The sequence below is a fragment of the Hyperolius riggenbachi genome, chromosome 4 (genome assembly GCF_040937935.1).
Source record: "Hyperolius riggenbachi isolate aHypRig1 chromosome 4, aHypRig1.pri, whole genome shotgun sequence".
NCBI lineage: Eukaryota > Metazoa > Chordata > Amphibia > Anura > Hyperoliidae > Hyperolius > Hyperolius riggenbachi.
The window spans coordinates 381126435-381149285 of NC_090649.1; the positions used below are offsets into that span (position 1 = coordinate 381126435).

The following is a 22851-nucleotide window of genomic DNA, read 5'->3' on the forward strand; positions in this document are numbered from 1 at the left end:
GTCAGGGTTACCGTCCAGGTAACCACTGTATAGCCAGGTGGGGAGTATTAGACCTGTCTCCACTCAGGAATAAGAAGTTGCTCTCTGTAGATCGGAAGAAATTCGGTTAAGATTTTTTTCAACAAAAACAATTTATTTATATACTCCGGACAAGTGCAATGCCTTTCACGGACACATCCCACTTAATCAGGCTATAGCTAGGAGTAAAACAACTCATGCGTTCAGGTAGAAAGCTTAGCGCCTCTGTCTCTGTCTATCTGAATGCATGAGTTGTTGTACTGCTATCTATTGCCTGATGAAGTGGGATATGCCCGCAAAACGCGTTGCACTTGTCTGGAGTATGTAAATAAATTATTTTTGTTGAAAAAATCAACAGCAGCTTGTGTCTACCTTGGGGAGGTAAGTCCACCACTAACCCCCCCAGTTTTTTAAAGTTTTAACTTTTTTTTACACTTCTGGCACCTCTGTACAAGTGTACAACCTTGATACTTGCAGTTCTCTACAGAATATACTTGAATTGATGCTGAGAAATAGAGGTTTCGTGATTGCTGTTTGTAAAGGACCATACCTAGTAAGCAGTTTTTGCAAGTGATTTTACACAACAAATATTTTTTTTTTCTTTGCAATATTACTCAACTTTGTTTAATGAAAATTCATAAAACAATGTTTAGCGATGAACACCACCCATGACTATCGTTTGTTTTTGAATGACTGCCATGTCTGATTACATTAAGGATCGCTCCGATCCTCATTGACATGCGCAAGATTTACTGCGACTATGTAAACGATCGTTTGCGCGATTGTCCGTTTCCAAGGCCGCAAACGGTGCTAACAGATTTGCCCAGATGGATTGGGGAATGATTGTCAGTGGAGATCTCCAAACCATCTGGCCCTGATCTGTTGGTGGGTACTCAACTTTAATTCCAGGCTTGGAATCGTTGATAAATAGTTGCAGTTGCCGCAGGAGTTCTTTAGGGCTGTTTTTCACTAAAAAGTACTTTGCGATCAGCAATTTTTGGCAAGTGTTTTAAAATGAACTTTGAAGCGATTGTCATAGTGCTTTTGCTTTTCTATACATTTTACAGAATTGCAATCCCTGCAAAAATGACGCATGCAGTGCTTTTGTGATTTTTTTTTTTTTTTTTTTTTTTTTTTAAATGGAGCACTCCAGTGTGAAATAGCCCATTTGATTACATTAACTAAGCACTTTTCAAAATGCTAGTGATAAGTTCCGCATCATACACACTTTGGGGCTCTGGGGATGTTCATTCATGTCACGTTTGCTTATTCTCATCATAAGAAAAAGGTATTTCTTTAATAACACGACACTTGGAGGGTTGTGGATATCTTTACATATGTTACAAAATAATTTATTTAGTGCTCCATGTTAAAGTAGAATTCCATTATTGCTAAAAAAAATTGGTTATAAACACATATCAGCTATAGATTCCACAGAGCTGGCACCAGCAGATCTGGTGGTGCCAGCTCTGTGGAATCTATCGTTATTGGGCCACATGGTACTGTGACCGTGAGCTAAAGCACACTGAAGTCTTCTCGCATGGGTGCTTCTCCATCTCTGTGACAAGTGCACATATCAGCTATGAATTTTCAGAATGGACTATTTTCATCTTTTCATATATTTCATTTGAACTTTTGTAAGAGTACAGACTGCCCAAATTTTTATAGTAAACCTATTAGAAAAAGAAATGCTAAAGTCAGATACTCACCTAGATACGAGCTTCTGGAGGATGCAGCGCTTCACCGGTCCTCCTTCAGCCCACTGCTTGTCGCTTTCTTCATGGCTGCGCTTCCATCCATCTACAATTGTGGCTGCACTGAACAGGCGCGCGCGCGTGTGTGTGTCTGTGTGTGTGTGTGTGTGTGTCTGTGTGTGTGTGTCTGTGTGTGTCTGTCTGTGTGTGTCTGTGTGTGTGTGTGTGTGTGTGTGTGTGTGTGTGTGTGTGTGTGTGTGTGTGTGTGTGTGTGTGTGTGTGTGTGCGCGTGCGCGTGGGGGGGGGGGGATAATATTATCCAAAGGCTTCCATCAACCCTCTACTAAGGTAAGTATGGTATCAATCTTTTGAATTTTTTTTTAATTCACAGGCACTCTTCAGTTTTTCTATGTTTAAAGGAACTCTATCAGTACCCAAGTGTTCTAAAATGACAATGTACAAATAATGTCTAAGTATAAATAGCTGTGTAAACATTTTCTTACTTTTAATATTAACCATCCCCCCCCCCCCCCCCTCGGGACGAGTAACTACGTCCCTGCAAACTGCCATAACTCTGTGCAGGGACTTAGGTACTACGTCCCTCCCGCCACGCCCCCCCCGCGCTCGGTACCGCCGCTCATTACCGCCGATCGCCCGCCGCTAGATCAATGAATGGGAAAACAAATCCCATTCATTGATCTAATTCCCCGTGTGAATGGCTGCAGCCGTCTATACAGACGGCTCGGCTATTCATTCATTCCGTATGCGTAGTGCTTCTGTTTCCGTACAAACAGGACGGAGCTGAAGTCACTACTGAGGACATCTTGTGGCCAAATTGTAATATTACATCCCCCTTTTTTTTCAGTTTATTATCCCTAGTTACCTTTTTTATTATTATTGTTAACCCATGACCTCCCACACTCCCCTAAAGTTACCATTTTTTTTTTTTTTTAATAAATTTTTTTTTACAAAATTAAAAAAATATATATAAATAGTTACCTTAGGGACTGAACTTTTTTAATATGTATACAAAAACTGTATACTACAATTACTTTATAAATTATGGGCCTGTAATTGGGGATAGACGCAAAACTTAAAAAATGCACCTTTATTTCCAAATGAAATATTGGCGCCATACATTGTACTAGGGAAAAAGTTTAAACGTTGCAATAAACGATACAAACGGGAAAATAAAATGTGTGGGTTTTAATTACGGTAGCATGTTTCATTTTGAAAATATAATGGCTGAAAACTGAGAAATAATGTTTTTTTTCAATTTTTTTCTTATTCTTCTTATTAAAACTGAGTAAGAAGAAAATAATTTTTAGCAAAAAGTAGCCCCCAAAGAAAGCCTATACAGTGGCAAAAAAAAACAAGATATAGATTGTTTCGCTGTATTAAGTAGTAATAAAGTTGTAGGTGAATGAATGGAAGGAGCGCTGACGGGTGAAAACTGCTCTGGTTTTTTGAGCAGAAAAACCCTTTGAGGTGAAGAGGTTAATTATCAGAGGCAAAAGCTCTAATTCAGGGGTCCTCAAATGTTTTGGGTCGAGGGCCGGGTCAAAATACTTCAGACTGCTGGGGGGCCGGAGTATACATAAAATTATGTCTATGCGGGCCAGACAGTGACGCATACCCAGGTGACAACCTGAATTCCATTTGGACAGCAGTGTCACCTGATGTGGAATTTGATTGGAAATCAGCAAAATTACTGCTTTCTGGCTTCCATGTGCTATTCTACATGTGGACCAATATTTAAAGATGTAGCTGACCGCATCTATAAGTAATACATTTTGTGTGTGGGGCCGGTAAAAAAGCCTCAGGGGGCCGCATTCGGCCCGCGGGCCTTAGTTTGAGGACCACTGCTCTAATTCGCTGTGTAATAGTTGTAGCAGTATTGGAACAATTCATTGACAAAGGGGTGCTTCAGTTTAACACTGCAAGTGCTGTTGTGTGCATGGGGTGAGACTACAGAGTTATATGAAGCTGTGGTGTCAGATTTCACACATCATTACAAACAAGAAACATTTCCTCTGCTCTCCTGCAGACAGCTCAGTCATAGAGACAGGCAGCTGCAGTCACACACAGGGTTAACACAGATGCAGTGTGAGGGATTCCTCCTTCCCTCATGATTTACTGGCCTGCCAACCTGCACAGCTTGGCCATCAGTTTTGTGGAAAAGTATTTTGATAACAGTAAACAAAGATATAAGCAGTGAAAAGTATACACCAGCACTTCCCAAACCATTCCTATTTCAATTGAAAAAAAAAAAGTTAATTGATAGTGTTACCTTAAATAACGGCTGTTACTTAATACTTATACCTGCAATAATTGAGTACTGGAAGGGGGGGGGTTAATGTAAAAAGATTAAATTATCCATTTAGCACGATTAAAAGGACAACGCGTTTCATGGGTCTCAGCCCGCTTCTCCAGGTCATTACAAGTGCCTTTAAAATATGGTCACAAGCATAGATGCCCAATTTCTGGTGAGATCTACCTCCCTCCCCCCCCCCCCCCCTGCAGCATACATGGGCAGTCACAGACATTTTTCCCTAATCCCCTCCCCCTCCGAGCCTAGTGAATTCCTACTGAAGCCTTCTCCCCCACACAGTGATGAATCCCCCCTCCCTATCCCAACAGGCAGTCCACAATCCGTCTCCCCCCTTCAAACATACAAACGTAGCAAATAGCTTCAGAATCCTCCTGAAACTATTTGCCCACATTGCACTTGCCTGGAGGTGGAGGGGAAGAGACGCACGTTTTACAGGTAGCCTGGAGGGGATGAGACGCACGTCTCACAGGCAGCCTGGAGGGGAGGAGACGCTGTGTGAGTCACACAGCCTGAAGGGGAGGAGACCTGTCTCCTCATTTGCTCATCTCCCCTTTAGCCGCGCCTCCCCTTCAGCCATGCCTCTCTCCTCTTGTCATTGATGCTGCTATGGCAGCAAAATCTGACAGCGCGGTCGCCGTGAGGCCGCGATCTACTCAGGAGGTGGTCGTGATCTACCGGTAGATCGCGATAGACCTATTGGGCACCCATGCATTAGACAATGGCTATGGTGGGGTTTCCATTGTGAGCTTTTCTGAATGACAGTGACATTACTATTGACTCAGTAAAGTACTGTACAAGTGTTAGTTCTATATAAATGCATAATAATAATGTAAACCTAACATACTAACTTCACTTTTGCCCCTGTTTTAAAGAAACAAGCAATCATTTTTGATTAGGTTGAGCAATAAAGAATGAAGAAATAATTCTCTTATTTATTCCCTTCCTATGTTTCACCCCTTTTACTCTTTTTTTCTTTCTTTTTTTTTTCTTTTTTTTTGTCAGTATTTTTCACTTTGAGAAACTTACCTGCATGGCATACCTTTCCTTTCCATCTTGCAGCATGTAATCAGATCCTTTTTCTTATTGCAATAAACCTGCGTAAACCAAGCTGATCAAAGTAGAATACCCAATTAGGTGGCTCAGTTTAAAACATTGCTTCCGACAGAATTGCTCTTTAATCTCTAAATTACCGTAACTTCCAGCCTTGAGCAAATGACAGCCAGCCGGATGAAATCTGTGCCAGTCCAGTGTGAAAGCACCATGGGTAATCACTGAGCAGTTTTTCCTGGCAAGCACAGTGCCGGTCTTGTCATTCACGAAAGGTCCCTTAATCTGTAGCATGACTGGCTTAAGTGAATTTTAATATTGAGTTGTAAAAGAATGAAGATGCCTGCTCCACCCTGTTCATCAAATTTGTTGTTGCCTAATAAGCACAGATAAAATGTGGCCACAGTATTTTTATAGTAAACATTGTTTTTTTCAATGTTATCTCGTTTTCTATCTTTTTATTTATTTATTTTTTTAACTATGAACAATTGTGGGATACATGGTGAAACACTTATATTATTTATTCAAGAATGTGTAAAAAAAACTGTGAGCTTTTATCAGCAAGTCAGATTTCCCAACCTGTTATGAACTTGATTTGTTACTACATCTTAGTTCAAAAAACATGGGAACATGGCTTGGAATTAGATAGCCAAAATTATCCTCTAATCCTCTAATTTTCCTCATTGGTTCATAAATCTGCGCAAACAAGCAAGAGAAGAATTACTGCGTTCTTTGTATAATCGCTATTTGCATAATCTCAGTAACAGCCAATACAAACATGGAAGGCAACTTTACTATAAAACCTGAACAAGAGCAGTGCCCTGAGCAAAAACCATAGTAATTATAGGTGTAAAAAAACTGCTGACAAAAAACACAGACAAGGGAACTCCAGTGCACTACCTCCTTTCCCTGTCTTGTGCGATTGGTGTGATGTGCTATCTGTCCCAGGAGATGACGTCAGGTTGTGTGCTCCTAATCCCTAGATAGGTTTGATGCAATGAATGTTTGCATGTCTGCACTATGGGCCAGAGTTAGGACACCTACCATTACCTGGGTACTTCTACGTAGAGCTGCTCAAATCCGGAACCGGGAAATACCCGGATAGTTGCTATCCGGAAATCTCCCAGTAAACCTGTGCGGGGGGTCAATCTTACCTGTCTGACGTCTTCTTCGTCCGTCCCTCGGCGCCTCCCACGATGCGCTCCACACGCGTCACGTGATTACAAACACTTCCTCCTTCAACCCAGAAGGAGGAAGTGTTTGTAATCACATGACCGTCGATTGGACCGCATCGTGGGAGGCGCCGAGGGACGGACTGAAGAAGACGCCAGACAGGTAAGATTGACCCCCCGCCCACCCCGCACAGGTAACTGGGAGATATCTGGATATAACTATCCGGATGTCTCCCAGATCCGGATTTGAGCAGCTCTGCTTCTACGCAGTGTAGGTGACTACGCAAGAGAATGCATTGTTTGTAAACTAAGACCACGGATTTTAACTTAGCTGTAGGGATAACAGTGGTGCCTGGATGAGTGAATATGTGAATGCATTTGTTTGAACATTTGCATGTGAACGTGCAAAGGCTTAATTTTTTTTGTGCTATTTTTATGGCTACACCCCCTTTAGCACCACCTTTTCTTTAATAACTTATTTCAATGTCCTAACTAGAGGTGATGTGCCTGGGTATGTGTTTTTCCCCCTAATTATAGGTGTGTCTCTATAATACAGCTTGTTATAATTGGTCAATTAAATTAAAGAAACAGATATCTTTACTTACAGATCTACAGGTTAGTTACCTTGAGGAACAACAGCCTTTGCCTGGGAGAAGTTCTTTTTTGTTAAAAAGTTCTCTGATAGTACATATTGGGGAAAACACACACAAACATTTCAGTGGCATAAGAAAAAAATCTATTATAGGGGATTACCTTCATTAAATGCATCATGGGATTCCACTTTAAGGCCCCTTTTTTCCACCTGGGCACGTTTTTTATGTTGTGTTACCCTTTCTGCAGGCAGGGTAATGCAAAAGCAAAGAAAGTATATGGGGCCTAGTACACTAATCGTTTTGAGTTGGAAGCTTCCGACTTGCCGCTGACCCGCCACAAAATAAACAACATGTCACCATGCGTCTTTCGCTGCAACGCTGCAACACAGCGGCGGAATGCATGGAAGTCTATGGGCGATGCAGACATTTTAAATACATTGCCGACAACGGTGTGGCCCACATGTGAGGAATGATGCCAATACGTTGGGGAGCCCTGGAAACCCAGTGATGTACTTCCTGTCCAGCAGGGAGTACATGACTGGGTGGGGGGAGGGGGTGGGGGCGTGCGAGGGGTGTGCGTTTTTGGGTTGGGGCAGCACTATGCATATGACCCTGTCGGCTCACTCTGCCGCAGGGTCATATGAATTCATTATTTGGCGTTGTGGTGCAGTGTGATGGGGGGAGAATAGAACTGCAATGCTCTGGCCAGGTATAAAACTGGCCTCAGAAGATTCTACAGTACATAAAGATCCTTGAAGAAAGCTCATGCTCTGTTTCAACTCTCTAAACTGCCATTTGTATAACTATATAGCTACATGCATCTCCACATACCCTTTAGATTCTGTTTTTTTTTTCTTTTTCACCAGAGGTCTAGTATTTTTAGGATTCTGCACAATATCTAACTTCTTTCTTTTTTAATCTGTTGGAGCCTCTTCTCCAGATTAGAAGTCCAACCCTGACCACCTAACCTGATTTTCTACTACCACAGGGACCACGTTGACATTCCCTTTTTCCCTTTTTCTATCTTGTATAGTTCTTCTTTCAGACACTACTACTTCTCCAGCTTCTCATACTACTTTTTCTTGCTATCTCCTGGCACTGCCACATCCACCATCACTGCTGTCTTCTGTTCCTTATATATATTCACATTGAAAAGATAAATTACAAAACTGGAATGATTAAGCTGTACTGCTATATAATAGTGGTGAACATAGCTTAATGTAATAATACAGAAATACTTCCTAGGAAAACAGAGGGCAATGGTACAATAAAAGTACAATGTATTGATATGCCTTTACGTAAAAGAACATATCAAGGTTTGAAGAACATCCAGTTGAAGCTCCCTTACTTTTTCTTTTGATGGTTTCCTGCAGTAGTTGTTTATTTCTCACTAGAGATGGCCCAAATGGTTGGCCGGCGAACGGTTCCCGGCGACCTTCCGGTGGTTCGCGTTTGCGGACAACCGCTAACTTTTGCGGAAGTTCGGTTTGCCCCCATAATGCACCATTAGGATCAACTTTTACCCTCTACATCACAGTCAGCAGGCACATTGTATCCAGTCAGGCTACACTCTCTCCTGGAGCCCCACCCCCCCTTATAAAAGGCAGGTAGGGTCAGGCTTTGGACTCACTCGTGTGCCTGCCGTAAATAGAGAAGGGACAGCTGCTGTAGACTCTCATAGGGAAAGATTAGTTAGGCTCTTGCAGGCTTGTTAGCTTGCTCCTTGCTGATTCTTATTGCTAAAATAGCACCCCTCAACAGCTCTTTTGAGAGCTAATCTTGTTCTTGTGATCTATTTTTTTTTTGGTGTGTTGCCCACTGACACTGCATTATACAGCCCTACCTGTTGCAGCTGGACCTTGGTAATCGCTATACTGTGCCAGGCCCTGCCTAACTATCTATACTGGGACACCTACCTATGCCTAGCTAACTACTGGGGCACCCACCTACCTATACGGGAACACCGACCTATGCCTAGCTAACTACTGGGGCACCTACCTACCTATACGGGAACACCTACCTATGCCTAGCTAACTACTGGGGCACCCACCTACCTATACGGGAACACCTACCTATGCCTAACTAACTACTGGTGCACCCACCTACCTATATGGGAACACCTACCTATGCCTAGCTAATTACTGGGGCACCTACCTATCTATACGAGAACACCTACCTATGCCTAGCTAACTACTGGGGCACCTACCTACCTATACAGGGACACCTACCTATGCCTAGCTAACTACTGGGACACCTACCTATGCCTAACTACCATATGGGCTTGAAAACCGCTATCGCCTGTATTCTGGCCATGGTGCGCACCAGACCAGCACAGCCGTCATTACACAAACAGCTGTTTGCGGTGCGTTACACAGTGAGTTTGGTGTGTCAGTGTGGAGCAGTACTCTAATTACACTCCCTGATTGATGTATACACATGTAAGATGTTTTAAAGCACTTTAGGCCTGCAATTTAGCATTCAATGTGATTTCTGCCCTTAAAATGCTGCTTTGCGTCCAATCCTGATTTTTCCCGGGGACTTTTGGCGTCTATCCCACTCCGCCATGCCCCCCTCCAGGTGTTAGACCCCTTGAAACATTTTTTCCATCACTTTTGTGGCCAGCATATTTTTTTCTATTTTTCAAAGTTCACGTCCCCATTGAAGTCTATTGCGGTTCGCGAAAGTTCGCGCGAACCGAAAATCGGAGGTTCGAGCCATCTCTATTTCTCACTTATAAAATGAACCAAATATATAATTTGCTGCCCAAACATTTGAATACAGCTGCGGTCCCACCCTTCTACATATTTTGTGAAGTAATAAAGTACAGGGGAAAATGCCTCCTTTCAGTACTAGGCAAAACATTGGTTTTCTGTTTGAAGATGCCTCTGATTAGGAATCTTTCATGTGTTCATTTAGAGTAATCTGTGGCTTGGCAGCTAGGTGAGGATTGGATTTTTTCGCCTCAGGTTACATCTCCCTTTCATCGCCTCTGTAATAGTGTAAAAAGCAAACCATGTCAGATGTAACAGTTGTCTAGAATCTTGGGTTTTTACTATGAAGAGTAATTTGTATTACCGTACTTTCATTGATGCCATACTACCACATTGTGTTGAAATAACCAGCTAGTGGATCACCCAAGCACAAGCCTCTGTGTCAAATTAGGTATTAGTGATGTAGGAAGGACCAGCAATTCTCTTTAATATGCAGGCAAACAGGGGGAGCATGGAAAGTCCAAGCCTGTAATGTTAAACTAGGCAAAAGTGTCTTTTATTAAATGCTGACCCTGCAAATCCCTTCACATGGAAACGAAGCATCAGCTTCATATCATAAACCACCTAGTAGTTTCCTGAGTAATCATCCACCACATCACAAGCTGTGTCACCTGGGGATTTCCTTCCTACATATTTCACCTTCTGACTTTGTCAGGAGGAGTCCTGGTGGCCTACTGTTGATGTGTAGCCTAGTTATACCATGTTTTTATTGGACAGAATCAAATCTGACAATGCACATGAATCAGTTATTACTTAAACAAGCAAAGAAAGGATGGGGCAGACCCTCTGATTTCCATTTTGGAGTAAGTACAACTTATTTCCTAAATCAGAAGGTATTTGGAACGAGAATATGGACATGGTTGGCTAGTAAACTTACATTGTGAATAAGGATTTTAAAAAAAAGCTATTTGTTTATGCAACAATCATTTAATTTACCTTAATTGAAAGTAAAATATTTTTTAAATTAAAGATCTATTCTAGGCAAATGACTAAATATACTGAATATTAAATAACCTGCCAAAATCCGTTTTAATATTGTTCAGCCAGTCTTGTGGTTTTAGATAGCTCTGGCAGCACAGAGCATAGCCAGCATGCCCAGTCCTTAAAGCTTACTTTCTTCCCCCACAGCTCTGTAATATAATATATGACAAACATATAATTGTGCCAGTAAATTTTTTTTATCCTCAGGTTAATTGTAAAGATAATAGTGCTTGTTTTAGGCTTTTCTTAACAGGAATTATAACACTATAACAGGAATATTTTTTGTTTTGGATTGTTATAATGGTTCATACATCTGATTTGTTAAGCCTCATCTACACGTGTAGATGAGGCGGCGATCCGGCGGCTCGATTAGCCGCTGGATCGCCTCTTCCGCGTCCCTGCTCGCTGCGCGTGGGTCGGATTCGATTCCCCGCTCGTCCCTGCCGGCGCCGCTTATCTTCCGCTCTATTCCCTGCCATTGTCCCCTCGTGGGGAGCGAGCATCGGCGGTGGAGAGATCCGTCCTGTCGGATCTTATCAATCGAGCCACATCAGCGGCTCGATTGATAAGGAACATCGCGGCCGCATCTACGCGTGTAGATGAGGCGGCGATCCGGCGGCTCGATTAGCCGCCGGATCGCCTCTTTCGCGTGCCCGCCGCGTCCCCGCTCCCAGATTCCCTACTTGCTCCCCGCGAGGGGACAATGGCAGGGAATCGAGCGGAAGATAAGCGGCGCTGGCGGGGACGAGTGGGGAATCGAATCCGGCGCGCGAGCGGGGACGCGGCGGGACGTGGAAGAGGCGATCCGGCGGCTAATCGAGCCGCCGGATCGCCGCCTCGTCTACACGTGTAGATGAGGCTTTAAAGTGTGTTCTCTACATCTCCACCTTTTTGACTTGCTAGTAACTAAAGTAACACTAACTATGGTACTAAGATTATCTAATTATTTACTGATCACACAGTTGGTCCAGACGTTCTTCATCATCCTTTTGTTTCCAAATTATGATAAAACCTCTTAATTCTATACATGCAAGCAGTAGAAACTTTTCAAAGCTTCACTGCACAGGCACTGGAGGGGGTCCATCCTCGTTAGGCTTTTCTGTTCAACAGTCATGTTTGTTTGCACTTATCTGAGGGAGGGGACCTTAGTGGCCCGAAACAATTGTCATGCATAGTGTTTGACGCATTATGGTGAAATAAAACTACACTTTTGCTCATCTGAGAAGCAGGTGTGTGAACCTATCCTTGGACTGTTTGGAATTGTACTGGATGTTGCTTTGCATCTAAGGTTCAGCACCTTAATATATACGGAAAGGTGTGCCGCTCCTAACCTTACTTCTGTACTGCCTATATTTATAGACTTGGTCAGGTGCGAGGACAGTGTTACCTGATGGCTCCTGTAATCTGTAGGCTGTGGTAGCATTGAGTGGGCAAGGTATCAAACTGTTCACTCTGTAAATAAAAACACTTAACAGCAGCAGCAATTGTTATTTTTCTTAGCAATGCTGAGCACTTCTGTGCATTATCATTGATGGCTTGCTATCGTGTCTTAAGTGAGTCCTTAAAGGATTGCTGTAAGGGGGGGGGGGGGGCTTCTAATGGTCCCCTGCAGACGTCCTATGCCCGCGTAGCCAGTCACCAATGCTCCGGTGCCCGCCACCGGTTCACTTCCGGAATTTGTAACTTTAAAGTCACAAACCCACTGCGCTTGAGCGGCCGCGTCCTCGCTCCCACTGACATCACCGGGAGCATACTGCTCAGGCACAGACCATACTGCTCCTGCGCAGTATGCTTCCAGTGACGCCAATGGGAGCATGGATGCGGCCACACAGGCGCAGTGGGTTTGTGACTTTAAAGCCGCAAATTCTGGAAGTGAACCCGGCGGCGGGGACCAGAGCATCGGTGACTGGCTAAGCGGGCAAAGAACATCTGCCAGGGACCATTAGAAGCCCCAGGTAAGTTCAGCACCCCCCCCCCCACACACACACACACACACACACACACACACACACACACACACACACACACACACACACACACACACACACACACACACACACACACACACACACACACACACACACACACACACACACACACACACACACACACACACACACACACACACACACACACACACACACACACACACACACACACACACACACACTTACAGCATTCCTTTAAGTCTGGCTTGTCAAAAGTTGAAATGAATACAATTTGGTAATACAGTACTGAATGACATTGGTAAAACCCAACTGACCTATGTTTTTTATTTGTGCACATGATGAGATACTAAATTTAACACAAAACTTTCTCATGACTGTTCCTTAGTAAGTCATGAGCTAAAAGGAAGTCAGCAAAATCTTTAAATATTGGATGACACGAGTTAAAAGAGACTAAAGAACTTTTGGAGCCCCTACCCTTTGGATTGCTTTGCCAAACTGAATCAATCAGCTCCAACCCTGGACAAAAAGCCACGTGTTCAGTCTGGCATTTATGATCACATAACTTTTTCCCCTGTACACATCACTATGTACTGATCTGAGACAAGCTTTCGTGCTTTGGATCCTCAGAGAGAAAAGCACTTTACAAATGTTTTGTTGTTGTTAAATGCATGAACCATAGGTAAATCAGATGATTTGGAGAAAAGTTTATTTGCTCTGTTTTTATTATTCATTGTTTCTTGTCCAGTACTAATTTTGATTATGTTCCTTATCAAATCAGGAAAGCAGCAGGCCTCTGCCTCTATTAATGCATTAAAAAAGGTAGACAGTTTTGTTGGTATCACTGGAATTCTAAAGGTCACTCTTTTCGGTATCACATCAAAGACATTTAGAAAGGACAAAAGGTTGCACCTTGGTACCATTGGAATGTTTCCTTTACATTGTGTTGTATAAATGGTTCTGTGAAAATTGTGGTTATAGGCTTTTTTTATAGGGTTCGTATTTTTGAGTACATTTAAACCTTGTAAAAGGACAATTATTTTTTTCTTTAAAGTGTACCTGCAAGTTTGTGTAGAACAAGCTACGAGTGCTCCTAGTTTGTTCTACACAGACTTGCAGGCACATTTATAGACCTGAAGAAGTGGTTTACACACATCAAAACATGTTCTATGCGATGTTCCAATACATTTTGCTTGAAGCATACAATCATGTTGCAAAGTTAAGGAAAGGTGGGGGAAAGGCTGTGCATCCCTAAACACATGTTGCAATTGAATGGTTAATGGCACAGGCATACACCGCCTCTGCCAGACTGAAAAATGCATGCTCTGCATCCAAGACAAGTGCTAACATTTATTAAACTAGGAGGAACTTTAGCTTCCAATATGGTTTGCATGCAAAGTATATTATACTAGACACTTGCGCCACGGTGAGGCAAACCTCCGGGCAAGTGACCTAACCTAAATTTAAAACCTTGGGACCAGCTAAGCAAAAAAAATGTGTAACTTACATTTGGTTGAACAGCGAGGAGAACGCCAGCGCATACCACTAAGGCTGCATCTGAAATGACCACCAGCTCAGTGTGCAGCACCTAAATAGATTTTCTGCACACTTCGCATTCAATTCAGATGCAAATCATATGCAAATCTGCTACTACTTATCATGCAAACAGGAAATTCAGGAGCAGGGGCTGGGAGCAGCTAACCTGACAGTTACATAGTTGCAAAGTTAAGGAAAGGTGGGGGGAAAGGCTGTGCATCCCTAAACACATGTTGCAATTGAATGCTTAATCACACAGGCATACACTGCCTCTGCCAGACTGAAAAATCAAGAAGTTTTAAATCAGGATGATACCAATTATTGGCTAACTACAAATGAATAAGAATAAACAAGCTTTCGGCCTTGCAGCCTTCGTCAGGTTTACATCCTGTTAGTTTGCAAGCTGGTGGTACAGACAGCTTATATACATGCAACATCAAAAGGGAAAACAGATATTTTTTTCAAGCATAAATACGTCATTAAGATGCCTTAATACAAACAGACCATCTAAATGGGGTAAGATAAGGATCCTTGTTTACTCCATTGCTCACAGACCTGGTATTAGGATTGACCCAGAGGTATCGTAAATTCTTAGTTCACAAGTTCAGCTAGAGTGACTGAGACAGTTCATATATCATCAATCTCATACCAATATAGAAAGTTGTTGTCCTTATTCAAACCCTTCTGCACAGCTTTGAACCAATTTATAAATTTTGTTTCTGCTATTAATCGGTCATTTGACGTTTTGAAGCCGCCCTTCAGGGCAGTGACGCGAAGATCATCCATGCTGTGTCCGTTGGACCGAAAGTGTGTAGCAACTGGGAGTCCAGATTTGGTATCATTAATAGTGTGCCTGTGTCCATTCATACGTTTGCGCAGTGTTTGTCCAGTTTCTCCCACGTACATAACATTGGGGCATTTAGCACACATGATCAGATATACCAGATTGGTGGACCCACAGGAAAATTTACCTTGTACTCTGTACTCCTGTTGTGAACCTGGTATCGTTTCCCTGTCAGTGGAGTAAATGTGTCTGCAGGTCCCACATATTTTTTGTCGGCAGGGTGATGTTCCGTTTTGTTGAGGCCTATTCAAAGAGCTCCTGACGATCATCTGTTTTAGATTGTGTGGTTGCCGATATGACAAGAGTGGAGGTTTAGGGAATATCGTTCTCAGTCTGTGATCCTTGTGTAAAATGGGATGACGTTCCTTAGCAATCCTCTTTAAGATTTCCAGGTGTGGGTTGTAGGTGACAACCAAAGGGACACGTTCCTCTTTCTGGTTTTGCTTATATTTCAGGAGTTCAGTCCTGGGGATGTTGCTGGCTTTCCTGATTTGGGCCTCAGCCATGGGAGGACTGTAACCTTGTTTAATGAAAGTGTTCTTAACTGAATGCTTAATCACACAGGCATACACCGCCTCTGCCAGACTGTAAAATGCATGCCCTGCATCCAAGACAAGTGCTAACATTTATTAAACTAGGAGGAACTTTAGCTTCCAATAAGGTTTGCATGCAAAGTATATTATACTAGACACTTGCGCCACGGTGAGGCAAACCTCCGGGCAAGTGACCTAACCTAAATTTAAAACCTTGGGAGCAGCTAAGCAAAAAAAATGTGTAACTTACATTTGGTTGAACAGCGAGGAGAATGCCAGCGCATACCACTAAGGCTGCATCTGAAATGACCACCAGCTCAGTGTTAGCACTTGTCTTGGATGCAGGGCATGCATTTTTCAGTCTGGCAGAGGCGGTGTATGCCTGTACAATTAACCATTCAATTGCAACATGTGTTTAGGGATGCGCATCCTTTCCCCCCACCTTTCCTTAACTTTGCAACTATGTAACTGTCAGGTTAGCTGCTCCCAGCCCCTTCTCCTGAGTTTCCTGTTTGCATGATAAGTAGTAGCAGATTTGCATATGATTTGCATCTGAATTGAATGCGAAGTGTGCAGAAAATCTATTTAGGTGCTGCACACTGAGCTGGTGGTCATTTCAGATGCAGCCTTAGTGGTATGCGCTGGTGTTCTCCTCACTGTTCAACCAAATGTAAGTTACACATTTTTTTTGATTAGCTGCTCCCAAGGTTTTAAATTTAGATTAGGTCACTTGCCCGGAGGTTTGCCTCACCGTGGCGTAAGTGTCTAGTATAATATACTTTGCATGCCAACCATATTGGAAGTTAAAGTTCCTCCTAGTTTAATAAATGTTAGCACTTGTCTTGGATGCAGGGCATGCATTTTTCAGTCTGGCAGAGGCAGTGTATGCCTGTGCGATTAACCATTCAATTGCAACATGTGTTTAGGGATGCGCAGCCTTCCCCCCCCCCCCAACTTTCTTTAACTTTGCAAATATGTAACTGTCAGGTTAGCTGCTCCCAGCCCCTCCTCCTGAGTTTTCTGTTTGCATGATAAGTAGTAGCAGATTTGCATCTGAATTGAATGCGAAGTGTGCAGAAAATTTATTTAGGTGCTGCACACTGAGCTGGTGGTCATTTCAGATGCAGCCTTAGTGGTATGCGCTGGCGTTCTCCTCGCTATACAATCATGTTGTGTCAGAAATAAACCAACGCTTCCTTTTTAACCTGTTTCTAATTATTTTACACATACTGGACACCTTCTTCCTCATCAATAAATAAAGTGTGTTCAATAAAGTCTAGGTGTATCTGGACATGTACATAGTCTATAGATCCGATGTTGAAATGACCCACAGGAACCAGTCTAACTTGCTAATCCCCCTGCATGTTTCGAAACAAAATGATTGGACTGCAAATAAAAAATGTATGTGTGAGAAAAAAAACAAATCATCTCTAAATGTATGGGTTTTAGTGGAACAGCATAGAACGATATGTGTCTATAGACATGAAGGAAAAGTGCATAAATCAGTTAAAATCCATAACAGTTGTTTGAGAGTGGGTGCATCTGCACATACATGCTTTTCACATTATAAACATTTATGGAATTAAAGAAGCATAATTCTTGCAATGACACCTTTGGAAGGTGCAAGATTTTTTTCTAAAGCAGTTAATCAAGAGTAGTTATTACCATTGTCATCTTTAGAATATTGTTAACCGCTTGTGATAATGTGTTCAACTCGCTTAGCTCAGAGTTAAAATATATATGCAGGAACTTTTACAGTAGATGGGCCGATTATAAAGGCCTTTTAGATCATCTTAAACGTAATCCTCATAAATTCCTCTTATATGGGAAGGAAGCAACTATCTTATTTAAAAAGATTTTAAGCAGATGCTGATTTCTTGAGATAGGAAAGTAGATGGTATGACTGCACCTGTCCATTCTTTTAGTTCTTTAAATTTTTAATTGTTCCTAAAGTATGTGTATAAGTGTTTGTGAAAGCAAACCTGAACTAAACGTTCCTCCCCTTGATGTCGCCTCCGCCACGTTTTACATACTAATAATGATATGGGTTTACTAACTTTGTCATCTAGTTCAGATGGTCAGAGCTGCAGAATGTATTTTCTCTGCCATCTTGCTCTCTATAAATTATAAAAGGGACATCTCCTTCGTTTTTTAACTCTAAACAGTACATTTCTGACTGTAAACATCAAATGCACACATAGCAGGCAACAAGGGCATTGCTAGACCCAAAGATCAGTGGCACGTGCCCTGGATCTATAATGGGGTGCCCCGGATGTCCCCAGGCAGCTGTGGTCAGCTGTGGTGCCTCAATGATGGGAATGCTGGGAGTTGTGGTGGATCATTCGGGGGTATGTTGGGTGCTGTGGTGCCGTGCTGGGTGCTGTGATTCCTTTATGGGGGCATGCAGGGAGCTGTGGTTCTTCTATGAAGGCATGCTGGGAGTTGTGGTGCTTCAATGGGAAGCCTGTGGGAGCATGGGAGGGGGTCCACTAGCAGGTCAGGGAATGTTATGGGGGGACTACCAGACAACCTGGTAGCAGGCCAGACCAGCCAGCACAGAAGCCAGGTAACTGCCTAGTTATGTGTAAGTGACACTGCCTATTTATGTGATATGCTGCATTTATGGAGAGGGGGATTCATCCATCATTTTGCTGGGCAGTCCTTAGACTGCTGTTCATTTCACATACATTTGGCGCCACCCATGGCCACACCCACATTATGGTGTGTGGCCACACCCATTTTCCAGCTGGAGCGCCCAAAAGTGCCCCGGATCTCTTAGGAGCCTAGCAACGCCCCTGGCAGGCAATTATAGCTCAGAAAGCTCACTCATAGTGGCAACAGACCACTGTATGGAACACGCATGTTCATCTTCAGGTCAGGAGTGCAACTGAGTTTGGTTGTATTTCTAACCTGAAGATGGACACATACTGTGAAATAGCAGCATACACAGAGCCTGTGGTTTGCAGATATTGGCTCTCACTTACAAGAAATTGATTCTGCTGATCATATGGGTAAGAGTCTATTTCTTGCAGGCAGAGAACTCTGTCAAGCTCCCTATAGCTACGATAGGATAAGCTGTGTGTCCTGGGAAGAGGTGAGGTGCTGCTGATGCTTATCACTTTACGACAGATCGGGAGGGCTGGCTCCAACAAAAACACAAATTGCCTGACACACATATACAGGACTGTAGAACTTACATAATATTGCTGCTCTACTGTATTCATGCTTTGTATTGAGCGTGACTTGCTGGGGTCATGTGGACTGCTCCTAGAGCTTACATTTGGGGGAGGGCTTATATTTCGCGTATGCTAGAAATTCCTGCTAGGGCTTATTCTCAGGGGATGTCTTACTTTAGGGGAAACACGATATTAGATTTTCATTGTTGAAGGAAGAGTCCACATTAATGTGGGAGACTTGTGACGTACAGGCCTAATGTGAAGTCGTCAGGCTTTTTGAGGGAGACTGTGTGGGGTAAATCAGGAAAATCTTTTCAGGGTGACAATATAAATTAATATTGTATAATCTGAGAGATGTTTTAATTCTTCTCTATACTTCATCTCCACACTACAAACATTGTATTTTTATGACTATATGTGCATTTCAGAGATCTTGTCACATCTCACTTCCTGGTTTTGGTGACTTTTTGTCTGGAGCAGGAAATGAGGACATATCCTCCCAACTGGTATCTTAAAGTAAACCTCCAGACTAAAAATCGACTCAGCAGCACTGAAAAGGCCTGGTGTTTCTTTAACAGTTTCACAGCATCAGAATTTTGTTTCTCTTATACAAGCCTCATTTTTAGCTGCACAGTAGAAAACTGCCCGGGCATTTTTCCCCTGATGCTGTGCAAAGCATGATGGGATTGTTGTTCTCATTCTGCTGTTTTGGTGCAATTTTTTTTTGAAGCCTAGCACATGCAGCTGGGAGGGGTTATCAGGACACAGGATAGTTGGAACTGTGTCTCCTGCTCCCTGCCACCTCCTTTCAACCAAAAAGATGGCTGCCCCCATGACAAAGATGGCAGCCCCCATGAATCACAAACATTTGCCTGTTCTTTTAAAACAGGATGGGTAAAAAATTATATTACCTATCTATTCTAATTAACATAACTAATGTAACTTAATGACAGTATGTTTGTTTAGGCTGAAGTTCCACTTTAACAGTGAATAACAAACACCTTTCTATAATGAAAAATAACTTTTTGCACTGCACCTTTTTGTACTAAAAAGTCACAACTAAAATCCAAACATTACTCTGTGGGAGTGACATATCTGCTCTTTTTATTATTTAATATGATATAATGTTACATTATCAGTTTGATAAGTGACTTTGAAGAAAGGGGGGGGGGGGGATAACAGCCTACTTGCAGCCAATGAGGGAGAAGGAAGATAGTGTGTAAAGAACCAGTTTTGAAACTTTAATGACAAGGCATTTATATATAAGTGGAAAGACTTGCATGAGGTGTAGATTTCCTTCCAATTGTCTGCCAATATTTTTTATATTTTCTATTACCTCATCACATCCATATCAGAAAAATGTAAAATAATAGAAGTCTTGATAATATCTTACTAAAGGAAGTGAATGACTGGAGCCAAGTTCACATTGCTTTCTCTGTGGGATGATAATACTTATCATTCTTCAGTCTACAGACGGAAAGTTAATCATAGTTATATTTATATTTTTGTGTGAATTACACTAAATGTACAGCCCCATTTTTGTAGTAGATGTTAGTTTCAATAGCCCTGTTGAAATATTTAAATACAGTAAAACCTTGGATTGCAAGTAACTTGGTTTAAGAGTGTTTTGAAAGACAAGCAAAAATGTTTATGAAATTTTGACTTGATAAGCAAACAACTTGGTATACAAGCAAAGAACATGATGAAGTGCATCACATCACAACTGAGCCGATGGTTCTTCTCCCTTTGACACGGCAGGGTTGTACTTAAGCAGAGTGTAGGGACTGTATCACCAGGTCCTTTGGAATGTAGAATTCAGGCTATACGTTATCTCTAAGGGCCCGTTTCCACTAGGAGCGGTGCGATGCGGCTACAACAGCCGCATCGCACCGCAGGTGTCCTGAAACACATGCACGGCGATGGAATAGTTTCCACTGTGTGCATGTGATGCAGAGCGGAGCGATCCGAGAATCTGCAGCATGCTGCAGATTCTCGCGCGTCCGCCCCGCAGCCGCGGAAGCGATGCGGCTAGATAGCCGCATTCGCATCACTTTGCAGTGGAAACCGGCCCTTACTGGAATGAGTTGCAGGAAGTAAGGGGGATTCCTCAGCAGGTGTTGTTTAAAGTCAGATTTTTTTTAACTAGTTCTCATGAAATCCTTGGAGACCAAGTGGTTTGCTTACTTCTTATTGCCTATTGTTTTTGGAAAGGCATATTATAATAGTTTGCTGCTGTTCTAAAAAGTACCGGATGTTGATCCATGGAGATGATTCCACGGTTTTGTCCTCCAACAAAAGTTTGCACTGAAAGAAAGCCCAGTCACTTTTTTTCCATTTTATTATATATTTTCTCGTATATAGTGATAAGGAAGCTTTTACTGTTGTAGTAACTGATTTCAGCTCAGCTCTGGCTTCCTCCTGTCTGCCATGTGATCCATCCTGACCTTTTTCCAGAATCAGTTGAAAAGGGTGCCTGAGCCACCTGTATTAAAAGGGCGCCTCCATAGACTTCAATGTTATTTCTGGAAATCTCGGCTACAAGGTGGTGAAAAGGGCTCCTGAGTTTTCATTTCAGCTACAAGGTCTTCAATTCGGCTACAAAAGGGCGCTCCTTTATAGCCGAGATATTTGATTCGGCTACAAGATTTTCGATTCTGCTACAAAAGGGTGCCTTTTTGTAGCCGAGATTTTTGATTCCGCTGCAAGGTTTCTGATTCTGCTACAAGAGGGCACCCTTTTATAGCCATATTTTTTGATCTGGTTCAGGGGGTTTAGGATTAGGCACCACTAGGGGGGTCTTAGGGTTAGGCACCACCAGGGAGGTCTTAGGGTTAGGCACCACCAGGGGAGAGTTCTGTGTGAGAGTAGGGAGAAATTAGTCATAGTAATCACCAGGTGGGATCTTAGGGTTAGGCACCACCTGGGGGGTCTTAGGGTTAGGCTAGGATTTAGTAGGTTAGATTAGGACTTGAAACACCCAGAGTTACAGACTAGTTGCGGGGTTGCCTGTTCTTTAATTACTGCCTGGTTCCCCACCAAGTTGGGTCCAGAAAGTGAAATAGATGAGGAAAGCCATGAGGAGAACTGGAAAAGTAGAACAATGAAATTCTGCAGCATGTCCTACTGCTGTTACTCAGAATTCAGGTGCTTGTAGGTAGTTTTCACAAGGTGGGTCATTTGAGACCTTCTGGATGCATGAGGTTCAGATGTGATTGTGACCTCTGCAATACCTGTTCCTATGCCTCTGATTGGAATCATTACTTGCTGCCAAACATATTGTATATCATATATTACTGTGTTTAAAGTGTCATAAAGCACAATTTATGTAAATTTAACATGGTTTCCAAACTGGTGGTGAATGTTTTGTAATCTCTCTTCCACTGGTGCAGATGGTATTACTGTGTTCTAGCAATTGTTTTTCACTAACCTTTGTCTGTTACGGCAACCCTTTTTTAATGTAGGTCACTTAATCGATAGCTTAAACTGTACATGTAATTCAATGACTAGATTTGATCTTTGATGCAAGAAGGCTTTTCGCAAGATGGAGCAGTTTGATACACCTAGAAACTTGGTCTCCTGTTTCATGCTGAGACTGTAGACGAGTGTTCGGCTGCCTGAGCCTCTCTGTAACCTCTCTAAGCTTCCTGTTAAGATAAAGAACACAGAGCCGCGTTTCTTCTAATTTCTTTGTAATGCTCTCATACATCCCTGTAGAGATGGATTAAAGAATTAATGATGTGAAAATCCGATGTTTATATTCAGTTTTATACTTTACTGCTTCTAAATTAGCAGTGCATGTTTCATTTCATTTCAACTATAAAGTTCAGAGCTATGACTGTGAGATTTTTTTGTTATTTTTTTTTTTTTGCTCTGTGAATCCCATTTAGGACCAAAACAGAGTACTTTGCAAGTGATAAGGATTTCATCTACTATTCCGACCTGGAACCTGAGTTGTCTTTTCCTGAGCAAATAAGTGGTGTATTATAGATACTTGTCACAGACTGCACAGAAAATAGCAGATGACTACCTATACAGCAATATACTTAATTCCTGATGCCAGATTACTATGAAAACATAACATTTATCAAAAATACAGTAAGTGATTTGTACAGTATACAAGTGAGGAAAAATGTAAGCATGCGGCAGGCCTTCAAACTTTCTGAGATGAGAAAGAGGGACCCTTTATGCTAGGTATATGGCAAACTCTA

At 42.3% G+C, this 22851-nt stretch overlaps 1 protein-coding gene across 3 annotated transcripts in view; it reads left to right on the forward strand.

Annotated features, from left to right (window-relative positions):
• TTC27 (tetratricopeptide repeat domain 27) overlaps positions 1–22851 on the forward strand; it is a 564428-nt gene that overhangs the window by 252343 nt on the left and 289234 nt on the right. The window lies entirely within an intron of this gene.